This window comes from Vidua chalybeata, chromosome 6 (genome assembly GCF_026979565.1).
Source record: "Vidua chalybeata isolate OUT-0048 chromosome 6, bVidCha1 merged haplotype, whole genome shotgun sequence".
NCBI lineage: Eukaryota > Metazoa > Chordata > Aves > Passeriformes > Viduidae > Vidua > Vidua chalybeata.
In genome coordinates, this window is record NC_071535.1 from 28072 (window position 1) to 51724 (window position 23653).

At 50.1% G+C, this 23653-nt stretch overlaps 1 long non-coding RNA gene across 1 annotated transcript; it reads right to left on the minus strand.

Annotated features, from left to right (window-relative positions):
* Positions 1 to 14165: 14165 nt before the first annotated feature.
* Positions 14166 to 14993, minus strand: LOC128789866 (uncharacterized). The gene is made up of 3 exons (XR_008431558.1): positions 14841 to 14993; positions 14733 to 14760; positions 14166 to 14625 (listed from the first exon to the last, which is right to left on the minus strand). It is a non-coding gene; the product is annotated as an uncharacterized LOC128789866 (long non-coding RNA).
* Between the last annotated feature and the right edge of the window lie 8660 nt (positions 14994 to 23653).

The following is a 23653-nucleotide window of genomic DNA, read 5'->3' on the forward strand; positions in this document are numbered from 1 at the left end:
CCAACCTGCTGCCACCTCCGATTTGAACTGCTCTGGCAGTTCAAAGTGCCTCCTACAAACAGACATCAGGAACCCAGGGTGATGACTTTTGTGTCACGGGGAAAAGGGCCGGCATTCGTGTCCAGGGGCCCGTGGCCCGGTACCTCCTGAAATTCTGAACGGCAAGGAATTTTGTCGGTTTCAGTTTGAAACTGGGCAGAAATGGTTCTGAAATACTTCGTGTGAACTGTGTTGTTAAGCTGTACATTAAGGTTGAGCCTGAGTTGAAGGGGTTAAGCAACCCTTTTCGAAAAGTTTTAACTTGAGCCGGTGTTTGTGGGCTAGCAGAGCTGTAATAGAGAGAGCATATTCTAAGTTGATTCCCTAGATTTCAGGTACAGGGGAGTTGTGTGGCTTTTTCCCCCGCATTGTGGTAACTTGATTCTTGAGACCGTATAGTTGTGTCCGTAGAGATTTTAAGATTTTGTTTGCAACAAGTGCAGCATTTTATGTGGAAAAACTAGTGTGGGAATTTATATACGTTTAAAACAAATTAAAAGAATTGCAGGAATTGCCCCCCCCCCCCCCCCCCATTTGTGTTTGTAGGCGTATCAGAGCTTTTGCTGTAACAGGCACGGCCTTTTCGTTTGTTTTAATCGTGGCAAAACGGATCAAAGGAGTCCCTTTACCTCACTGCTTTGGACTTGATCTTGGGGAATGTGTGCAAAACAATATTATTGTTATTCCACGAGGCAGCAAATTGAGTGTGCCCTGTATCAATAGAAACAAAACTTTAGTTGAGCAGATTTTGAACCAGAGATTTTAAAGTTACTGTGTTCAAAGTCATACTTAGTACATGAAGATTGGATTATGCAGGAAAAACTAGGAAAGGACTGTAACATTTTGTGAAATAACATTTAGGTACAGTGCATAACAATAAGTAGCTCGGGTGTCCTATAAATAAAATCAGAAATCAGAAGAGACAGAATTTGGTAGAGGTTGCTCATTCAAAAAGCTACCCTTGTGAACCCTGGGTTTGTTTTTGCTGTGTTCGGTGTAAAACGTTGTGGTATACGCAGACGTTTCGGTAGAGAAGGGCGAGACTGGCGCTTTATCATCTTAAAGAAACAAAGGCTACTCGGAGAGCTATAAGGATTTTAGTAGCCGCTGGTCGTGAGGAGCAAGGAAATAACAGCAAGTTCTTGGAGAAAAATGGCAATGAAGAAAATAGAATTTATAGTAGACGTGGGGGAAACCTACTCGGCATTAAGTAAAGCCTTAATGTCTATAACAGATAGTTATGTTATGGTAAGGGGAGCAACTGGCCAATCTGAAAAAGCGTATTTTTGTAAATTTGGAAAACAAGTGGGCATTTATAGGTTTGTGTAGCAGGTAAAAGCAAAAGATGGGGAGATTATTTTGGAGGTAAAGTAAAATGATGGATGAGGTATCTTCTGAGGTGTGGGCTTCTAACATACCAGGAAGAGCAAAGAATGCACCCACGGTGCAAGTTAATCTTAAAGAAAGGAAACAACCACTTAGAGTTAAACAATATCCCTTAAAAAGGAAAGAAAGAAGGGATTAGTCCGTAATTGACAATTTTTTACACGTAGGGCTATTAAAAGAGTGTCGGTCTGAGTGCAATACTCCTATTTTACATGTTAAAAAGCCTGATGGATCTTACCGAATAGTACAAGATTTAAGAGCTGTTAATAAGATAACCGAGGACTTATACCCGGTGGTTGCCAACCCCTGTGCTTTGTTGGCCTGTTTAACAGCCGAATTAACCTAATTTACCATTTCTGATTGGAAGGGTGCCTTCTTTTGCCTCCCTCCTCGTGAAGCCAGCCAGAAAATTTTTGCCTTCGAATGGGAAAATCCCAAAAGTGGGCGTAAGACTCGGCTCACGTGGACGGTATTAATAACGGCCCCGGGATATTCGGAGAGCAACCTACAAGAGATCTAGAGTCCTGGGCAGCTTCATCAGAGGAAGGACAGCTGCTGCAGCGAGTAGATGGCCTCCGGATAACTACCGGAACCCAAGAGGCGTACGTGGAGTGGACGGTAAGCCTCCTGAACTTTTTGGGTTTACAAAAATATAGAGTACTTCACAAAAAGGCTCAGGTAGTAAAACAAACAGTCGTCTCCTTGAGTGATGACGGCAGTGCTGGACAAAGACTCTAATGCAAAATGACAAGGAAGCGATATGCCAAACCCCAAAACCCCAGACGATAAAGGACTGTAAGTGTGTGATAAGTTAGAGAAGACTCTTTGTTCATCAAGACAGAAAGGAGAAGCCTTGCGTAGATAACAGAAAATCAAAGGAGAAGCCTTGTGTAAGATAACAGAGAGCCAAAGGAGAAGCCTTGTGTAGATAACAGAAAACTGCCAGACAGAAACTAGCTAATATGTTGATTACTTAAGCTAGTTGTGTAATTAGAACTTAGGTGCATATAACATATAACCTTATATGGAAAAGACCATTACAGGGCCGTGGACTTTCACCGAGGAAGAAGAGAAGAGCCTTCGTCAAACGACCACCGGAGAGTAGAGGACAACCCCCTAGCAACAGAGGGCGCAAGCGCAGAGTACACCCAGAGATACTGCGGCCCCGGGAAAAAAAAAAAGTATAAAAAGACTGTGGGAAGGGGGAAAACGGTGTGTGAGCCGTAGGCGGAGCGGGGACTCCCCGGCTGCACCCGGTGCCGTTTGCTTGCCATCGCTCGCTGTAATCAATAAATTTCTGACTGACTCTTGAAAGGCTGAACAAATTATTCGCCTCTATTTATAACAATCTGGTGCCGTGACTCGGATAAGGGCTATCCGTTGGAACCTCCTCACGGGGAGGCCCCCTCGCTGCCTTGGCAGCGAGCCCCGTTCAGGAGACCTCCTCCTGGGACCCTTACCGACGAACCCAAATTCGGTGGCAAGCAAAGAATAGCCGGCAACCCCTTAATCTTTGTGCACAAAGTCCCGGGCGAAGACACAGGACTGTGTAAGTACCTTTCAGCGGTCCTTCGGGGCTACTGAGGTTGCCCCGTTCGGAGGCAGCGGGGCCCCCTCGGTCGGGGATGGGATCCCGGAGTGTGATGAGTGAGACGTCTCTGTGAGACGACGTGAGCGTGGACCTCGTAGTAGTGCGTTTCCCACACCCGGCGACGGGCTGGGCCACGAATTGAGGGAAGCGTAGAGGTGTGTGTGAGAAGGCGCTCCGGAAGATGGGACAGAGGAAAAGCAAGCCCTCTGGTCCCATGGGTAGGGGAAACCCTGTAAAGCTTCCCCAAATTCCTCCAGATAGTCCATAAGGACTAATGATTAAAAACTAGGATGCCTTCCCCTCCAGGAAAGGACGAGGTAGGATACAGACCTACCCGATTCCACCCCTCCACCCTACATACCTCCTCCCCCTCCACTCCTACCTCTGCATTCACCACAACGTCCCTCTGCCCCGGTTCGGAGGGGGATGAGGTGAGAATGAGGTGAATGTTGAGCTCCAGGGCAATAACCAGCGGGTAACTAGAATCCAGACTAGGAAAAGGCAAGAGGACCTCCCCAGCTGATAGCGCGGCTCGGGGAGGGAGAAATCGCGATTTCAGTGTGTTGTGTGTTGTGTCCCGATTGCAGTGTGGTGTGCCCCAGTTTCGGTGTGGTGTGTCTGTTACATCCGGACGTGCGTGCTTGTGTGTGTGTGTGTGTGTGTGTCTATGTGTCTGTGTGTGTGCGTGAAGTGCGGTGCGGCGTTACTAAGATACAGAGACGCGGCGCGGCGGTGCCGAAGAGCGCATGCGCGGGGCAGTTCAGCTACACTCCCTGATGGAGCGGGTGGTGCGCATGCGCAGCACGGGCTGTCTCTGGTGAGCGGGCGGAGCGCGGCGCGGGGCTTAAGTCGGGGCTTGCAAAGGTGCTTTAGGCGCGGCCCAGCTGATAGCGCAGCGGGTGCGCGGGCACAAGCCGCGGTTTGAGGAGCTGCTTTGAACGCCGCTAGCTGATAATGCAGCTAGTGGGAGCGTGGTACAAGCTAGGAGTTACAAGCACCGCTTACAAGCATCGCTAGTTGGTAAAGAGCTTGCAAAAGTAGCCAGCGAGCCCGGCTGGGCTAAGAGTTAAGTGTTTGTTATACAATAGCACTGCCCTGTAGTGTTAAAAGCTGTCATTGGGAGATCCTTTGCATTACAGGGCGAATAAAGGGGGGATGAATGTGTGTAAATGAGAGGCGGGCTGGTTACCCCAGACCTGCTAAGCGAGAGCGGTAGTCTCCCATGCTGCGTTTCCGTCTTTTTCGCGAGAAAAGCGGCCAGTAAAGAGATGAAGTGAGTGATAAAAAGAGTGAGAGAACCCCCCCTGGGACTGGGTCTCAGAGAAAGAGTGGGGACCCCTTGGTGAGGGGGGGGAATAAAAGGTAATTAATTAGAAAAAAAAAATTTAATTAAAAGGTAAAAAGAGGGTTTTCTTGGCATAATCTATTGGGGAAAAATAAAAGGTAAAATGTGTAGGAGGGGCCCCTAAAAATTCTGCTGGATTGAGGGATAAGAATGCCCAAGAACATCCACGGTTGATTAAACCTGCTGGATTGAGGGATTAATATTCCAAGAGCATCCAGGCTTGATTAAACCTGCTGGATTGAGGGACTAATGTTCCCAGAGCATCCAGGGTTGCTTCAAACCTGCTGGATTGAGGGATTAATGTTCCAAGAGCATCCAGGGTTGCTTCAAACCTGCTGGGTTGAGGGATTAATACTCCAAGAGCATCCAGGGTTGCTTCAAACCTGCTGGGTTGAGGGATTAACATTCTGAGAGCACCCAGAATTAAGTTTGCTGGGTTGAGATATTAATATTTGAGAGCACCCAGAATTGAATAAAAATTTTGCCAGTTTGAAGATAAATCGGAGAGGATCTGGAGTTAGGAACAACACAGCTGGATTGAGGGGTATCCGAGAACACTGAGACTGGCCAGGGAAACCTAAAAGTGTAAAAAGTGTGTTGAAAAATAAAAGGTACCTTGTTGTTGTGATTGTTTTGTTGTGCGTGAGAGTAAGTGAAAAATAAAGTTAAGGTAATGTGGACGAATAGAAGTATACGTATGCATCCTGCCCTGTTAGGAAGCCTCACTGTGCTCCCCTAGTGTGACCCACAGACGCAGGTTACGATCCGATAGACAAAAGGACTACAGCTGACCGTTGGAGAGTAACGAGCCGACCCGGAAACCTGAAGGTCACCTCAAAGAAAAACTGTCGGACTCAGTCTGGGTAATCCAGATAGACCAAGAAGGGGAACGGAAAAGATACACTTACCCCTTGGCTGATGATTATGGAGTAGTGTGTAAAGAAATACGTTGTGATTGTTATCCTTTCGTGTGCTTTGTTTGCCGAGAACGGTGGTGAGTCCGTTGCCGCAAAGGAAAGCCGCCTACTGGGATTTGCTCCAGCTGCTACAAGCTAGAGCAAGGATTAACAAGAATCATATTAGAGTTAGGGGAATTGGAGAATAAGTGGGTAAGGTTCAAATCAGAAGAGTGGTGGGAGGTTTACAGAAAAGGGGTTAACCCTGAGAATTTTTTTCCACCTGAATGAACCTGCCCCCCCCTTGTTGCCCATATTGTAAACCGGTGTTGTCGGAAAGAGCTGAAAGAAATCCCGTGTGACTCATCCCCGGTCAAGGATAAGAACTGGGAGCGGTATAAGGCTAGAAGGGGAAAAGGTAACGGATGCGCTGGAGAGTACCGCTGCTGCCGAGAAGATGGTAATCCCCGCGGCTCGAAGCGCCTGAGTCGGCGGGCGAGGCAGAGGGGAAAGAACCAGGCTCTTCCCGATCCCAAGTGGAATAATGCAGAGATACTCCAAATATTACCGACTGGGTATTGATAATCTCCCCAAAAGGTACCGACTCAACCACCCTGGGTAAACAAAAAGGGCAACAAGCTAAAAGGGAAATGGTAGGAAATTATGAGGTAAGTACAAAACCTGGACTCTGTCCTCCTTGGCAAGTTATCGTTATTGTAATTCTGATTATGTTATTACCAGGAAGATATTCTCAATTTTCACATCGACCCTTTAAATAGATATTACCCCGAGTAGATAGGAAGGAAATTCAAAGTCAGCTATTGTCCAGATCTCCTAGTTTTACATCGTCATTATGCACATTGGCCCCCATCGATGTGTCCAGCATCAAATCCAGGAAAGGGATATTGCAATTACCCCGGGGAATACTTCTGTGGGTATTGGGGCTGTGAAACAATAGCATCGGATGGGTCAGTAGAAGGAGATCAATGGCTTACTAGTTCTTAAAGACCCCAGGGCTGTAAAGCTCCGCAGAAGGACTGGTCGAGCGGCATGGTCAATCCGGGGAATTGTCAATTTGTGTATATGAATGTAACTAAACCGTCAGATCCGAGATAGACAGTAAGACGAACGTGGGGTTTTCAGTACATACAACATACAAGTAAGAAAGAGCCTATCCCACCAGATACCCGGCCAGTAGGCCCTAACCTGGTAATAGCCAAAGATAGAGAGCCAGGTTATGTTGAAATAATCAGTAATCAAAGTAACTCAGGAATAGAAAATTCAACGAGTGATAACCAGACAATAATACCCACTAGCGAAGATTCTCGATTTAACACCCTTTAGAAGCTAGTAGAGAGAGCGTGCCTAACCCCCAGATTACAAAACATGGTTAGCTTTGTTTTGATGTTAAACCCCCATTTTATAACACTGTTAAAATAAATAACTAAAAAAGTTTGATGAACAAAATAAAGAAAAAGAAAAGGGGGGATTGTAATAAGGTAGAAAAGACTCTTTGTTCATCAAGACAGAAAGGAGAAGCCTTGTGTAAGATAACAGAGAGCCAAAGGAGAAGCCTTGTGTAGATAACAGAAAACTGCCAGACAGAAACTAGCTAATATGTTGATTACTTAAGCTAGTTGTGTAATTAGAACTTAGGTGCATATAACATATAACCTTATATGGAAAAGACCATTACAGGGCCGTGGACTTTCACCGAGGAAGAAGAGAAGAGCCTTCGTCAAACGACCACCGGAGAGTAGAAGACGACCCCCTGGCAACAGAAGGCGCAAGCGCAGAGTACACCCAGAGATACCGCGGCCCTGGGAAAAAAAAAAGTATAAAAAGACTGTGGGAAGGGGGAAAACGGTGTGTGAGCCGTAGGCGGAGCGGGGACTCCCCGGCTGCACCCGGCGCCGTTTGCTAGCCGTCACTCGCTGTAATCAATAAATTTCTGATTGACTCTAGAAAGGCTGAACAAATTATTCGCCTCTATTTATAACAAGTGTATAATTATAAACTGTTAGTTAAACCCCTGTATGCTGTGATCAGGGAAGGAAACGGAGATCTCCGATGGACGACAGAATCGGTACGACCCTTCGGCCAGCTAAGGAAGGCCCTCGTGTCACCTCGAGCACTAAGACTTCCAGATGTGAGTAAACCGTTCCCGTTTTCTCGTGAAAAGCAGGGAATTGCTTTGGGAATGTTAGCGCGAGATCTGGGCCCGTGACGCGGGGCGGTCGCCTGCCTCTCTAAGCGGCTGGATGCGGCGGCTAAGGGATGTCCGGGACGCCTCGGAGCTTTGCGGCGGTGGCGGCGAACGTCCTAGAAGCGCGCGGCTTCGCCCCGGGCCAGAAGATGACTCTGCTGGTGTCCCGCGCGATGTCTGCAATGTTGGAAGTAAAGGCTGGAAGTAAAAGGGACGTTGGCTCTCTCCACAGAAATTCTTGAAATACCAAGTCATAATGGTGGACCGAGATGATGTAGAAATTGTGGTGACTAACATTGTGAACCCAGCTTCTTTCCCCAGTGGTAGTATGGGAGAACTGGTGATCCAGGATGGCCTGGAGACTATCAAAGCTACCTACTCCAGTTGCCCGGATCTGAAGGACAACCCTCTCGAGGACACTGAGACCTGGTTTACTGATGGAAGTAGCTATGTCATCAGCAGAAAAAGATATGCTGGGTATGCGGTTAGCACGAGCCGAGAGGTAATAGAGTCTAGATCGTTACTGACCGACACCTTGGCACAGAAGGCTGAAATAATTGCCTTAACCGGGGCTTTAGAGCTGGCAGAAGGAAAGAAAATCAATATTTATGGACTCGAGGTATACGTTTGGGGTAGTCCGTGCGAGTGGAGCCATCTGCAAGGAAAGAGAACTGTTGAACTCGCAAAGAAAAAGCATTAAACGTGCACAAGAGATAATAAAGCCATTGGAGGCAGTCCAGCTGTCGCGCACATCGAGGCACACAAAAAAGTGAGCTCTGAATTAGAAGACGGGAATGAGCTGGCAGACAGAAAGAAGCAGTTAAAGGTGAGGTAATTGTTGAGACAGTTGAGGCAGCCTTAATCCCAGATGGACAAATTTCTATTGAAAGTAAGCCAAGATACGGTAAAAAAGAAAAAAGGCTTGCTGAAAAAGTAGAAGTTATAATCGAGAGCGGTAGGCTGTTACAGATGCGGAGAAAGGAAAGCTGGTAATCTCCTCTTCCGTGCTATAGTCATAAGTGAAAGATGAACGTGAGAGAACGCATTAGGGAATAGATGCCTTGTATAATTACTTGAAAAAGAGAATCCTAGCCAGAAACTTGCAAAATACAGTGTTTCGGGTGACTCGCCAATGTAGCCTTTGCCTCCAAACTACTCCCAAAAATATTCCTAAAACAAAACTTGAACCTGCACAACAATGGCAAATAAATTTTTCAGAAGTGCCCAGGAGAGGGGGGTATTGATACCTATTGATGTGAACAGATACCTTTTCAGGGTGGCCAGAAGCTTTCCCTACTAGAACTACCAAAGCACAAGAGGTGACCAAAGAATTGTTATGAACCAGTACATAGTGTACAGCCTGGGGATTATGTATATCTTAAGTCTGTTGCAGAGAAGACTCTGGAACTGCAGTAAGAGGGACCATTCCAAATGCTCCTCACCACCTTTACTGCAATCAAGATTAAGGAACAAAACGCCTGGATCCGTATTTCCCAAGTGAAGAAACTCCTGAGGGACTTGAGAAAGTTATACCAGTTATTTTATAAACTAAAATTAAAACTTTCTCGAGGAAATAAATAGAGTGTGAGTAAAATGATAAGCATAGTGATATAATCCTCCCAAAGAATAGAAAAGCTTGTAGTTGTAATAGATAATCAGGTAGGTGTAGCATAGAGAGTTGTTGCATTTATAATTATTGCTATAACCGCAGCTAATACGGTACCGCTTATATATAATGTGAGTGGTATATAAGTGCCAAGGGAAAGCCTATGATTTTGACTCCTGTAAGTCTCTGGATCAAACGCTACAAATTACAAATGCAACTGTATAAGGAGGAAAAAATGTTTAAAGATATAAATGTGTGTACATCCAGGATGGATTTCATGAATCTCATCAAGAATCCTAAATACTGTTACAAATGCTTAACAAACTGCTCTGAATTTAGGCTCTGGATACAGAGCAAAGTATTTATCGCTTTGAAATTCATCCCATTAACCAGACAACCTTGCTCGTCTATACAGGACAAGGCTCTGTCTGCCTCGAATAGCACGCCCCGCTATAATAGTGGATGAGATCACTGTGAAAAAAACTCAATTTAACTTGTGCATTTAGAACTTTGTCAAAATTGATTATTCCTGTCAGGTACCTGGGGTATCATACCAACATATAAAGGCAAACTTAATTACTGTCAAAGAAATATTGCCTGTGCCTATAGGGATGAACAACTTTGGTTACCCAATGTTTGAAACATCATGAATTAAAGGAAATTCTTAAAGAAATTCAAGATAAAGGAAAGAGAACTCTGATTACAATACACCATGACATGGAGACTATACGGAAGGTATTTAAATTATTGGAAAAAGGCCAATTCCATCATTGGTGGAATGTGCTTTTTGGGTGGTCTCCAACAGCAACCAGCTTGCTCAATACCTTGGTTCATCCAATTAAGAAACAACTCCTCATACCATCCCAACTACCGTGATTAGAACACATATTCTATGCAAAAATGTCCTCTACCCTGCCATCAACTCCACATAAAACAAAGAAATTACTCTCATCATACAGTACACCCCTGTCAAAACTCTAAATTGCCCTAAAACCTTAAAAATCATTACAAATTAACCCCAAAATAAAAACTTTAATCTCTAACTAACAAAAAAACCTAATCTCTAGCTAACAAAAAACCCCAAAACCAAATAACGCTAATTTAAAAAACTCCACCATAGAACCAACTACCAGCAAAAAAACACACTACACTCTTTTCACTAACAATTCTTATCACATCACAAAAATGAAACAGAAATAAAAAACAACCATATAGAAACCCACAGAGCAAATCACAACAAACACTAAAAAAATAAATCCAACCAACTTACTAAAACTCTGTCTCTACACTAACTCATAAAGAGCAACCAATACTCTATAAAACTTACAAAAAAAACCCACCAACCTAATTAACGATATAAAAAAATCTAAACCACCAAGAAATAAAAAATCACTACCAAAATAAAACTACCTTAAAAAATCCACCATATAAATACCCATGTTCCCAAAATAAAACTAATAAAAAACAACCACCAAATACATCAAATTACAAAAAAAAACCCTTACATTAACAACAACACAAAAATTATTCCTAACTCAATGAACCCATAATGTCTCAAACCATCAAAACAAAAATACCACCTAGAAATAAACACGATGCCAAAAGATAAATGTAGCCATAAACAATATCTTCCAAAGGATCCATAACCATAAAACATACAGTACAATCGAACAAACCAAAGAAATAAAATCCCTATAATAAACGGTAATGTAGTTAACAATATTGTAAAAACCTCACCAATTAACTATAGGACACTACCTCAAACCCACCAAAACAAACACTATATACGCTAATAGCCATTACAAGAGAATTAAAAACTTACCCTCTACTTCATGCAACAACCCATAAAAACCATTGTGAACCTTAAAAAACACGTCCTTTAAAAACATAATACACCATCAAAAAGAAAAAAAATCCAACAGCAAAACTCAATTCAAAGAAAACCCTTATCATCAACACATGAACCAAGAACCATAACACTCAAGAAGTAGACCGTATTCCTTATCATACGCCAACTACAAAAAAAAAAAAAACAAAACGATACAATCAATGCCTAAGAACCACCTCCAAACCGCTACACCAAGGACCTTCGGAAAATGAAAAGCCGCGGTCCCAGCACCGGGCGGAGCGCGACTCCCGGCAGGAAAGCGGCTCCTGCGGCAGGCAGAGGCGGCGCCGCGCCGGGAGCCCCCCGCCCGCTCCCCCTGCCCGGCGGGGCCGGCACCGGGCCCAGGGGGCCCCGGCGGCGCCCGAGCCCCGCGCCCTGAGCGGACAGAGCGGCCGGCACCGGCCGGCACCGGCGCAGCGCCCGCGCCGCCTCTCCCGCCCGCCGGCCCGGCAAAGCTCCCCTCGGCTCCGCACGCCTCGCTCCGGCGCGGCTCCGGCAGTCCCGCGCCAGCCCGGCCGCGCCCAAGTCCCCTTCCACCTCGGCAGCTCCCCAGGCAACGCCAGCAGCTCCCGCGCCGGAACCTTTGGTGCCGGGCCTGGGGCAGAAGAAGCACCCTCAAATGCAGCGGCACAGCCCGATTCCAACCCTTCAAATGCTGCGAGAGCTGCAGCCTCCTTCAATTCAACCACCGGAACTGACGCCACACTCAGGTGCTCACCTCACTTCAACAAGGGCAAATAAATGTGTTCTCCCCTTCAGTTTCAGCCCCTATAATAGCAGGAAAAAGGGTTTGCCTCAAGTGATGGTAAAAGGGGAATTTTTACCTCAATCCAAACCCTTTACAAGGACGAACAACAGGGCTGCCCCCTCAGTTGAAAACTTAGGCAGATGAAAATGGAGGGGCTAGCCTCAGATTAAACCCATCATACGACAACAATATTTTTCCCCTTCCATTTAAAATACAACACGAGGATTCCCAGTCACCCCTGTGATACCCCTAACACCGTGGAAAAGGCAGGTTTTCCTTCAATCAGTACCCTCAAAACCACAAGTGAAGGAGGATCCCTCCCAGTTCAAACAGACAATAATGGAAGAGAAGTCGCTTCTCTCAATTTGAATTTCTTTTGTCCTCAAAAGCCCTTTTTTTTTTTTTTTTTCCGGGGCAGCAGAAAGTGATTGCAAGATGAAACTTAAAAGGGAAAGGAGAAAAGTCCCCGCTACAAATCCACACCGGCTTACGTGTTTGGCTGCAACTTCCCGGCACAAAGGTTTGTCCCTTGGCACCTCCCTTGAGCAATGCTCCACGTATCCAGGTGCTCCCCCAGACCCTGTCAGAAGCTCCCACCGTCCTTGCATGAGACAGCCCCCGGAGCTCCCCATAAACCCCTCTGCTCCAGCAGCTCCATGCAAAAGGGACCTGAGGCAAACCCTTTCCCTAAAAGAGCCTCCGGTAGGAGCCGCCCCCGTCCTCATCCTCAAAGCTCACACCTTGGGCTGCTCTGGGTTTCTTTCCAAATGAATTTAGCAATAAATTCCTATTCTTTAGCAATACCTATAAAAACGAAACACTTGCCAGAATTTAGTATTCTACACACCCCCCTCCCTGTGCATTTTGGGGCAGCTTTGGGTCCCTCGGGGGGACGGCACCCAGCATGACCCCCCGTCATTCGCCACCCACCTGCTCCTCCACCGCAGTATGCCTCCCCCTCCTAGGGACCTTAGGGTGCCCCAAATGACATCAGAGCCTCGAGTCTTCACCCCCTTTTCCTGGCCCCCAAAGAAGGCACAGAACGAGTCTAACTGCCCTGGACAGCAGCCCAGCACTTGCTTCCATCCCTTTCCACATGTACATCCCCCCCCGAAAGGTACTCTGCCGCAACGAGAAAGGGGGGCAGCCCCCAGAAGGGTTGAAGCTCCTGCCCATCCTCGCTGTCACGGGCGAGGGGCAGAGAGAGGGAGCGGCAGAGACGGCGGGGACGCGGCACGGACGGCACGGCACAGAGCGGGGGCCGCTCTCAGCGCGATGCCGGCAAAGCCGCAGGTCCGGCGGGGCCGGGCGGGGTTTGACCGGCACGGGGGGATCCGCCGAGAGCCTCCGGCCCCGTGCGGGGACTCCCGCAAGGGCCCAGGGGCGCCGGGCTCCGGCCCTCTGGGCTTTATTCTCCGGCGCCCCCGGCCCCGCGGCTGCGGGGAAAGAAGGAACGGGGCGACGGGAAGAGAAGAGGGCTAGCAGAGCATGAGAAAGGGTAGGGAGGGAGGGAGGTCGGGCTGTGGAGGAAAGCGGGAGGGCAAGGGAAAGGCCGGGAGCGGGGAAGAGGGACGGTGCACAGAGGAGGGAGAGAAGAGGAATAGAACGGAGGAGCGGGATAGGGACAGGGCAGTGGGGGTCGGGTTTGCGAGGGAGGGAGAGGAGGGGAGGGTCCGCGGACAAAGAACAGGAATACGGGGAGGAGGAAGGAAGGGTAGAGGTGGGGGGGGGGACGGGAGGGGAGGCCGAAAAGGGAGGGAAAAGTGCCGGCTTTGGGGAGACCGGGAAATGGGGGAAAGAGAGAAAGAACAGGAATACGGGGAGGAGGAAGGAGCGGTAGAGAGAGGAACATGAGAGTGAGCCTCAGAGAGCCCCGACTCCACCCGAGCCCGCCCCGGCGGCCCGCCCTGCTCGGGATGCTGCGCTCGGCGGAGCGCGGCTCGGTGAAACTCGGCTCCGCTCACTGCGTTCGGATCAACTCGGCTCGGTCCGGCTCAGCTTGGATCCGTTCCATTCCCTGGGGGCGGCGCCGCCTCCCGTTCAGCGCGCACAGCTCGGGGCTCTCCTGATGCCGAACCCCGCGGCCGGCCCGACTGTCGCACGGAAACCCCCCGCGTAAGATTAGACCAAGCAGTTTCTGTGTTAAACCCTTTTTGTCCTAGAAGAAAAAAACTTATCTACCTCCTGCGTTTTCTCATTTTTCTTCATTGATTTCAAAATCAGAGTATAAAAAAAACTTCGCCTAAAAAGGATTTGGTAAGTAGTCAAGAAAGTAGTCCCATAAATTTCATAACCTGAAATATACTTATCTTTCCACGAAAAATAGACCACACAAGAGTCCTACTCACTATGTCAACCCTTATGTAAAATGCTTAAAAAAAAACAAAACCAAAACAACCCAAGATAAAGAATTCCACAACCAAAACAAAACATACAAGTAACACTAACTAAAACCACCCATACAAACACACCATGTTTATTGGTCACCAATCCTAAAAATCTATTTTCTAAATGCCTTGTTAAGTATACCTCTTCACATCTAACCTTATCCCTCACAGAATTCAAACAGTAAATACAAAAATTCCTCCACATAACATAAACAAAAAATAACATTTATACACTCTTATCCCAAATGACAATTAAATTACAATACTACAAATTACAAAAGACATTAAAAATAAATCCATGAAAAATAATTACATACAAAAAAATAAACAAACAAAAAAAAAACCTGAAACCACAAAGAAGTTACCTCAAAATATGACACCTATAATTTAAAACAATAATATATCAAAAACAACACAAAATACCCACACATTCCAAAAAAAATTTAATTCACAATATCAATTCCCACAGAAGTGAAAACCGGGGTCCATTGGCCACTTGTGGATGTGGTCTCGTTGTAACAGAAGCGGACCGCCTAGAGCACGCAAACAAGAACGGAGCCCAAGAGCTGCACCGGGAATTGAGACCGGAGCAAGAACAACTGCTGCCTGCCACCGCTCACTGCTCACCTTGCCCACTTACCTTGACCGCTAGTATCTGGCTTTAGTTCCTAAAAATAACAACAAAGAAAATAGCTGTAATACAGAGGCACCATTTACACTCCCCCTGCAAAGACAAACGGTGACTGACCTTCTCGCGGGACCCCCCTCACCCGGGACGGGGCCCTCTGCCACGGATTCCATCTGGCTGCATCTGAAAGAACGTGAGGACAAAAGTCAGAGCACTGCAGGATAACTTAACAGCTCCAGATAGCCTTCATCAATCTACAGATCCCATCTAGAGTCCAAATACACCCCACATTACAAATTTCCAGGCCCCAGGACACGCCCCATTCTAGACCTACACCAGGCTATGCAGCAGGGCAGAGCAGCTCCAGACCAAATACCCAGACACCCGTGACACAGAACAAGACAAACAAGGGGACACAACAGGGGGAGAAAGCTCTGAGCGAGAAGAATGCCCTCAGGGAGCCAGAGACTGCAGAATGAGATGACCTAGCTGAGACTGATGGCGAGCCTCTAAGGCGCAGAGAACCCTGCAGGAACAAGATGCTAACTGAATGACCTATTCCAAGCAAGGCAGAGAAGGATGCCCGAGAATCCTAGCGTCAGAATGCTCTACGGATCTCCGCATCGCTACGAGTCCTAATCTGCTAGAACGCATCCTTGCCGTCACAATTGTCACAAATCACAGCTGTCGAGAACAGCCCAGAACAAGACCTCAAAAGACATCTGACCGGATGCTACTCCAAGGCCTGTCCGGGCTCCCGAGCCAAAGGTAAGAAGGAATCGGCACGGGGCCGAGGAACACAGAGATGAGAGATGCAAAGATGGACGCCCGGGCTTCCGATAAGCCCCTCAAAGGACTAAGGCAAAAGACACAGAAGGCACGACAGACAAGTGACACACCGTGCACCGGCACTGCTCTGCCCTGAGCAATTCAGCACTGTGAGGCTTTTCCTTTATGTGGCCTAAAGGGCCACCCCCATCTCCAAAGCTGCCTCCAAAAGCCCTCCCAGCGCCTCGCTTCCATCCCCTCTCAGGGTCCCGGCCCTCGACTTATCTCTCGGACGTCCGGGGACGAGAATCCACGTCCGGTGCCGAGGAAGGCCGCCTCGCCCGCTGGCAGTTTCCTAGAGTCACCGACTGTGGCCCCTTGCTCAGCTACAATCAAGAACACCAAACATCACTGCAGGATCTTAGCTGCACAGCGGCCAATAACCAATAACAATTCTGCTACTCACCATTCTCCTAAGAACGTCCGCCTCATCTGGCCGCGCCCGGAGGCCGATGCCCTCGCGGCAGGGTCTGCCTGGGTGAAGAGGAGACGAGGTGACGTGGCATCGCTGAAACTCGAGTGGACCCTGGCTCCTCCTCCCTAGCTCCCTGACTTACAGCAACTCCTCGGCCGCTCCTGAAGGCTCCCCGGGTGACACCTTCAAATGTCAAAGATCAAGGCTTCATCACAGATCCGTGCGCTGCTTCCCAAATTCCCACGAGAGTGACCAAGCGGGGGTCTGCGGCCCCGTTGCTGAGGGGGGTCTCGGCGTAATACGAGCGGACCGCCTAGAGCACGCAAACAAGAACGGAGCCTAAGAGCTGCACCGGGAATTGAGACCGGAGCAAGAACAACTGCTGCCTGCCACCGCTCACTGCTCACCTTGCCCACTTACCTTGACCGCTAGTATCCGGCTTTAGTTCCTAAAAATAACAACAAAGAAAATAGCTGTAATACAGAGGCACCATTTATACTCCCCCTGCAAAGACAAAGGGTGACTGACCTTCTCGGGGGACCCCCCTCACACGGGACGGGGCCCTCTGCCACGGATTCCATCTGGCTGCGTCTGAAAGAACGTGAGGACAAAAGTCAGAGCACTGCAGGATAACTTAACAGCTCCAGATAGCCTTCATCAATCTACAGATCCCATCTAGAGTCCAAATACACCCCACATTACAAATTTCCAGGCCCCAGGACACGCCCCATTCTAGACCTACACCAGGCTATGCAGCAGGGCAGAGCAGCTCCAGACCAAATACCCAGACACCCGTGACACAGAACAAGACAAACAAGGGGACACAACAGGGGGAGAAAGCTCTGAGCGAGAAGAATGCCCTCAGGGAGCCAGAGACTGCAGAATGAGATGACCTAGCTGAGACTGATGGCGAGCCTCTAAGGCTCAGAGAACCCTGCAGGAACAAGATGCTAACTGAATGACCTATTCCAAGCAAGGCAGAGAAGGATGCCCGAGAATCCTAGCGTCAGAATGCTCTACGGATCTCCGCATCGCTACGAGTCCTAATCTGCTAGAACGCATCCTTGCCGTCACAATTGTCACAAATCACAGCTGTCGAGAACAGCCCAGAACAAGACCTCAAAAGACATCTGACCGGATGCTACTCCAAGGCCTGTCCGGGCTCCCGAGCCAAAGGTAAGAAGGAATCGGCACGGGGCCGAGGAACACAGAGATGAGAGATGCAAAGATGGACGCCCGGGCTTCCGATAAGCCCCTCAAAGGACTAAGGCAAAAGACACAGAAGGCACGACAGACAAGTGACACACCGTGCACCGGCACTGCTCTGCCCTGAGCACTTCAGCACTGTGAGGCTTTTCCTTTATGTGGCCTAAAGGGCCACCCCCATCTCCAAAGCTGCCTCCAAAAGCCCTCCCAGCGCCTCGCTTCCATCCCCTCTCAGGGTCCCGGCCCTCGACTTATCTCTCGGACGTCCGGGGACGAGAATCCACGTCCGGTGCCGAGGAAGGCCGCCTCGCCCGCTGGCAGTTTCCTAGAGTCACCGACTGTGGCCCCTTGCTCAGCTACAATCAAGAACACCAAACATCACTGCAGGATCTTAGCTGCACAGCGGCCAATAACCAATAACAATTCTGCTACTCACCATTCTCCTAAGAACGTCCGCCTCATCTGGCCGCGCCCGGAGGCCGATGCCCTCGCGGCAGGGTCTGCCTGGGTGAAGAGGAGACGAGGTGACGTGGCATCGCTGAAACTCGAGTGGACCCTGGCTCCTCCTCCCTAGCTCCCCGACTTACAGCAACTCCTCGGCCGCTCCTGAAGGCTCCCCGGGTGACACCTTCAAATGTCAAAGATCAAGGCTTCATCACAGATCCGTGCGCTGCTTCCCAAATTCCCACGAGAGTGACCAAGCGGGGGTCTGCGGCCCCGTTGCTGAGGGGGGTCTCGGCGTAATACGAGCGGACCGCCTAGAGCACGCAAACAAGAACGGAGCCTAAGAGCTGCACCGGGAATTGAGACCGGAGCAAGAACAACTGCTGCCTGCCACCGCTCACTGCTCACCTTGCCCACTTACCTTGACCGCTAGTATCCGGCTTTAGTTCCTAAAAATAACAACAAAGAAAATAGCTGTAATACAGAGGCACCATTTATACTCCCCCTGCAAAGACAAAGGGTGACTGACCTTCTCGGGGGACCCCCCTCACACGGGACGGGGCCCTCTGCCACGGATTCCATCTGGCTGCGTCTGAAAGAACGTGAGGACAAAAGTCAGAGCACTGCAGGATAACTTAACAGCTCCAGATAGCCTTCATCAATCTACAGATCCCATCTAGAGTCCAAATACACCCCACATTACAAATTTCCAGGCCCCAGGACACGCCCCATTCTAGACCTACACCAGGCTATGCAGCAGGGCAGAGCAGCTCCAGACCAAATACCCAGACACCCGTGACACAGAACAAGACAAACAAGGGGACACAACAGGGGGAGAAAGCTCTGAGCGAGAAGAATGCCCTCAGGGAGCCAGAGACTGCAGAATGAGATGACCTAGCTGAGACTGATGGCGAGCCTCTAAGGCGCAGAGAACCCTGCAGGAACAAGATGCTAACTGAATGACCTATTCCAAGCAAGGCAGAGAAGGATGCCCGAGAATCCTAGCGTCAGAATGCTCTACGGATCTCCGCATCGCTACGAGTCCTAATCTGCTAGAACGCATCCTTGCCGTCACAATTGTCACAAATCACAGCTGTCGAGAACAGCCCAGAACAAGACCTCAAAAGACATCTGACCGGATGCTACTCCAAGGCCTGTCCGGGCTCCCGAGCCAAAGGTAAGAAGGAATCGGCACGGGGCCGAGGAACACAGAGATGAGAGATGCAAAGATGGACGCCCGGGCTTCCGATAAGCCCCTCAAAGGACTAAGGCAAAAGACACAGAAGGCACGACAGACAAGTGACACACCGTGCACCGGCACTGCTCTGCCCTGAGCACTTCAGCACTGTGAGGCTTTTCCTTTATGTGGCCTAAAGGGCCACCCCCATCTCCAAAGCTGCCTCCAAAAGCCCTCCCAGCGCCTCGCTTCCATCCCCTCTCAGGGTCCCGGCCCTCGACTTATCTCTCGGACGTCCGGGGACGAGAATCCACGTCCGGTGCCGAGGAAGGCCGCCTCGCCCGCTGGCAGTTTCCTAGAGTCACCGACTGTGGCCCCTTGCTCAGCTACAATCAAGAACACCAAACATCACTGCAGGATCTTAGCTGCACAGCGGCCAATAACCAATAACAATTCTGCTACTCACCATTCTCCTAAGAACGTCCGCCTCATCTGGCCGCGCCCGGAGGCCGATGCCCTCGCGGCAGGGTCTGCCTGGGTGAAGAGGAGACGAGGTGACGTGGCATCGCTGAAACTCGAGTGGACCCTGGCTCCTCCTCCCTAGCTCCCCGACTTACAGCAACTCCTCGGCCGCTCCTGAAGGCTCCCCGGGTGACACCTTCAAATGTCAAAGATCAAGGCTTCATCACAGATCCGTGCGCTGCTTCCCAAATTCCCACGAGAGTGACCAAGCGGGGGTCTGCGGCCCCGTTGCTGAGGGGGGTCTCGGCGTAATACGAGCGGACCGCCTAGAGCACGCAAACAAGAACGGAGCCTAAGAGCTGCACCGGGAATTGAGACCGGAGCAAGAACAACTGCTGCCTGCCACCGCTCACTGCTCACTTACCTTGACCGCTAGTATCCGGCTTTAGTTCCTAAAAATAACAACAAAGAAAATAGCTGTAATACAGAGGCACCATTTATACTCCCCCTGCAAAGACAAAGGGTGACTGACCTTCTCGGGGGACCCCCCTCACACGGGACGGGGCCCTCTGCCACGGATTCCATCTGGCTGCGTCTGAAAGAACGTGAGGACAAAAGTCAGAGCACTGCAGGATAACTTAACAGCTCCAGATAGCCTTCATCAATCTACAGATCCCATCTAGAGTCCAAATACACCCCACATTACAAATTTCCAGGCCCAGGACACGCCCCATTCTAGACCTACACCAGGCTATGCAGCAGGGCAGAGCAGCTCCAGACCAAATACCCAGACACCCGTGACACAGAACAAGACAAACAAGGGGACACAACAGGGGGAGAAAGCTCTGAGCGAGAAGAATGCCCTCAGGGAGCCAGAGACTGCAGAATGAGATGACCTAGCTGAGACTGATGGCGAGCCTCTAAGGCTCAGAGAACCCTGCAGGAACAAGATGCTAACTGAATGACCTATTCCAAGCAAGGCAGAGAAGGATGCCCGAGAATCCTAGCGTCAGAATGCTCTACGGATCTCCGCATCGCTACGAGTCCTAATCTGCTAGAACGCATCCTTGCCGTCACAGTTGTCACAAATCACAGCTGTCGAGAACAGCCCAGAACAAGACCTCAAAAGACATCTGACCGGATGCTACTCCAAGGCCTGTCCGGGCTCCCGAGCCAAAGGTAAGAAGGAATCGGCACGGGGCCGAGGAACACAGAGATGAGAGATGCAAAGATGGACGCCCGGGCTTCCGATAAGCCCCTCAAAGGACTAAGGCAAAAGACACAGAAGGCACGACAGACAAGTGACACACCGTGCACCGGCACTGCTCTGCCCTGAGCACTTCAGCACTGTGAGGCTTTTCCTTTATGTGGCCTAAAGGGCCACCCCCATCTCCAAAGCTGCCTCCAAAAGCCCTCCCAGCGCCTCGCTTCCATCCCCTCTCAGGGTCCCGGCCCTCGACTTATCTCTCGGACGTCCGGGGACGAGAATCCACGTCCGGTGCCGAGGAAGGCCGCCTCGCCCGCTGGCAGTTTCCTAGAGTCACCGACTGTGGCCCCTTGCTCAGCTACAATCAAGAACACCAAACATCACTGCAGGATCTTAGCTGCACAGCGGCCAATAACCAATAACAATTCTGCTACTCACCATTCTCCTAAGAACGTCCGCCTCATCTGGCCGCGCCCGGAGGCCGATGCCCTCGCGGCAGGGTCTGCCTGGGTGAAGAGGAGACGAGGTGACGTGGCATCGCTGAAACTCGAGTGGACCCTGGCTCCTCCTCCCTAGCTCCCCGACTTACAGCAACTCCTCGGCCGCTCCTGAAGGCTCCCCGGGTGACACCTTCAAATGTCAAAGATCAAGGCTTCATCACAGATCCGTGCGCTGCTTCCCAAATTCCCACGAGAGTGACCAAGCGGGGGTCTGCGGCCCCGTTGCTGAGGGGGGTCTCGGCGTAATACGAGCGGACCGCCTAGAGCACGCAAACAAGAACGGAGCCTAAGAGCTGCACCGGGAATTGAGACCGGAGCAAGAACAACTGCTGCCTGCCACCGCTCACTGCTCACCTTGCCCACTTACCTTGACCGCTAGTATCCGGCTTTAGTTCCTAAAAATAACAACAAAGAAAATAGCTGTAATACAGAGGCACCATTTATACTCCCCCTGCAAAGACAAAGGGTGACTGACCTTCTCGGGGGACCCCCCTCACACGGGACGGGGCCCTCTGCCACGGATTCCATCTGGCTGCGTCTGAAAGAACGTGAGGACAAAAGTCAGAGCACTGCAGGATAACTTAACAGCTCCAGATAGCCTTCATCAATCTACAGATCCCATCTAGAGTCCAAATACACCCCACATTACAAATTTCCAGGCCCCAGGACACGCCCCATTCTAGACCTACACCAGGCTATGCAGCAGGGCAGAGCAGCTCCAGACCAAATACCCAGACACCCGTGACACAGAACAAGACAAACAAGGGGACACAACAGGGGGAGAAAGCTCTGAGCGAGAAGAATGCCCTCAGGGAGCCAGAGACTGCAGAATGAGATGACCTAGCTGAGACTGATGGCGAGCCTCTAAGGCGCAGAGAACCCTGCAGGAACAAGATGCTAACTGAATGACCTATTCCAAGCAAGGCAGAGAAGGATGCCCGAGAATCCTAGCGTCAGAATGCTCTACGGATCTCCGCATCGCTACGAGTCCTAATCTGCTAGAACGCATCCTTGCCGTCACAATTGTCACAAATCACAGCTGTCGAGAACAGCCCAGAACAAGACCTCAAAAGACATCTGACCGGATGCTACTCCAAGGCCTGTCCGGGCTCCCGAGCCAAAGGTAAGAAGGAATCGGCACGGGGCCGAGGAACACAGAGATGAGAGATGCAAAGATGGACGCCCGGGCTTCCGATAAGCCCCTCAAAGGACTAAGGCAAAAGACACAGAAGGCACGACAGACAAGTGACACACCGTGCACCGGCACTGCTCTGCCCTGAGCACTTCAGCACTGTGAGGCTTTTCCTTTATGTGGCCTAAAGGGCCACCCCCATCTCCAAAGCTGCCTCCAAAAGCCCTCCCAGCGCCTCGCTTCCATCCCCTCTCAGGGTCCCGGCCCTCGACTTATCTCTCGGACGTCCGGGGACGAGAATCCACGTCCGGTGCCGAGGAAGGCCGCCTCGCCCGCTGGCAGTTTCCTAGAGTCACCGACTGTGGCCCCTTGCTCAGCTACAATCAAGAACACCAAACATCACTGCAGGATCTTAGCTGCACAGCGGCCAATAACCAATAACAATTCTGCTACTCACCATTCTCCTAAGAACGTCCGCCTCATCTGGCCGCGCCCGGAGGCCGATGCCCTCGCGGCAGGGTCTGCCTGGGTGAAGAGGAGACGAGGTGACGTGGCATCGCTGAAACTCGAGTGGACCCTGGCTCCTCCTCCCTAGCTCCCCGACTTACAGCAACTCCTCGGCCGCTCCTGAAGGCTCCCCGGGTGACACCTTCAAATGTCAAAGATCAAGGCTTCATCACAGATCCGTGCGCTGCTTCCCAAATTCCCACGAGAGTGACCAAGCGGGGGTCTGCGGCCCCGTTGCTGAGGGGGGTCTCGGCGTAATACGAGCGGACCGCCTAGAGCACGCAAACAAGAACGGAGCCTAAGAGCTGCACCGGGAATTGAGACCGGAGCAAGAACAACTGCTGCCTGCCACCGCTCACTGCTCACCTTGCCACTTACCTTGACCGCTAGTATCCGGCTTTAGTTCCTAAAAATAACAACAAAGAAAATAGCTGTAATACAGAGGCACCATTTATACTCCCCCTGCAAAGACAAACGGTGACTGACCTTCTCGGGGGACCCCCCTCACACGGGACGGGGCCCTCTGCCACGGATTCCATCTGGCTGCGTCTGAAAGAACGTGAGGACAAAAGTCAGAGCACTGCAGGATAACTTAACAGCTCCAGATAGCCTTCATCAATCTACAGATCCCATCTAGAGTCCAAATACACCCCACATTACAAATTTCCAGGCCCCAGGACACGCCCCATTCTAGACCTACACCAGGCTATGCAGCAGGGCAGAGCAGCTCCAGACCAAATACCCAGACACCCGTGACACAGAACAAGACAAACAAGGGGACACAACAGGGGGAGAAAGCTCTGAGCGAGAAGAATGCCCTCAGGGAGCCAGAGACTGCAGAATGAGATGACCTAGCTGAGACTGATGGCGAGCCTCTAAGGCTCAGAGAACCCTGCAGGAACAAGATGCTAACTGAATGACCTATTCCAAGCAAGGCAGAGAAGGATGCCCGAGAATCCTAGCGTCAGAATGCTCTACGGATCTCCGCATCGCTACGAGTCCTAATCTGCTAGAACGCATCCTTGCCGTCACAATTGTCACAAATCACAGCTGTC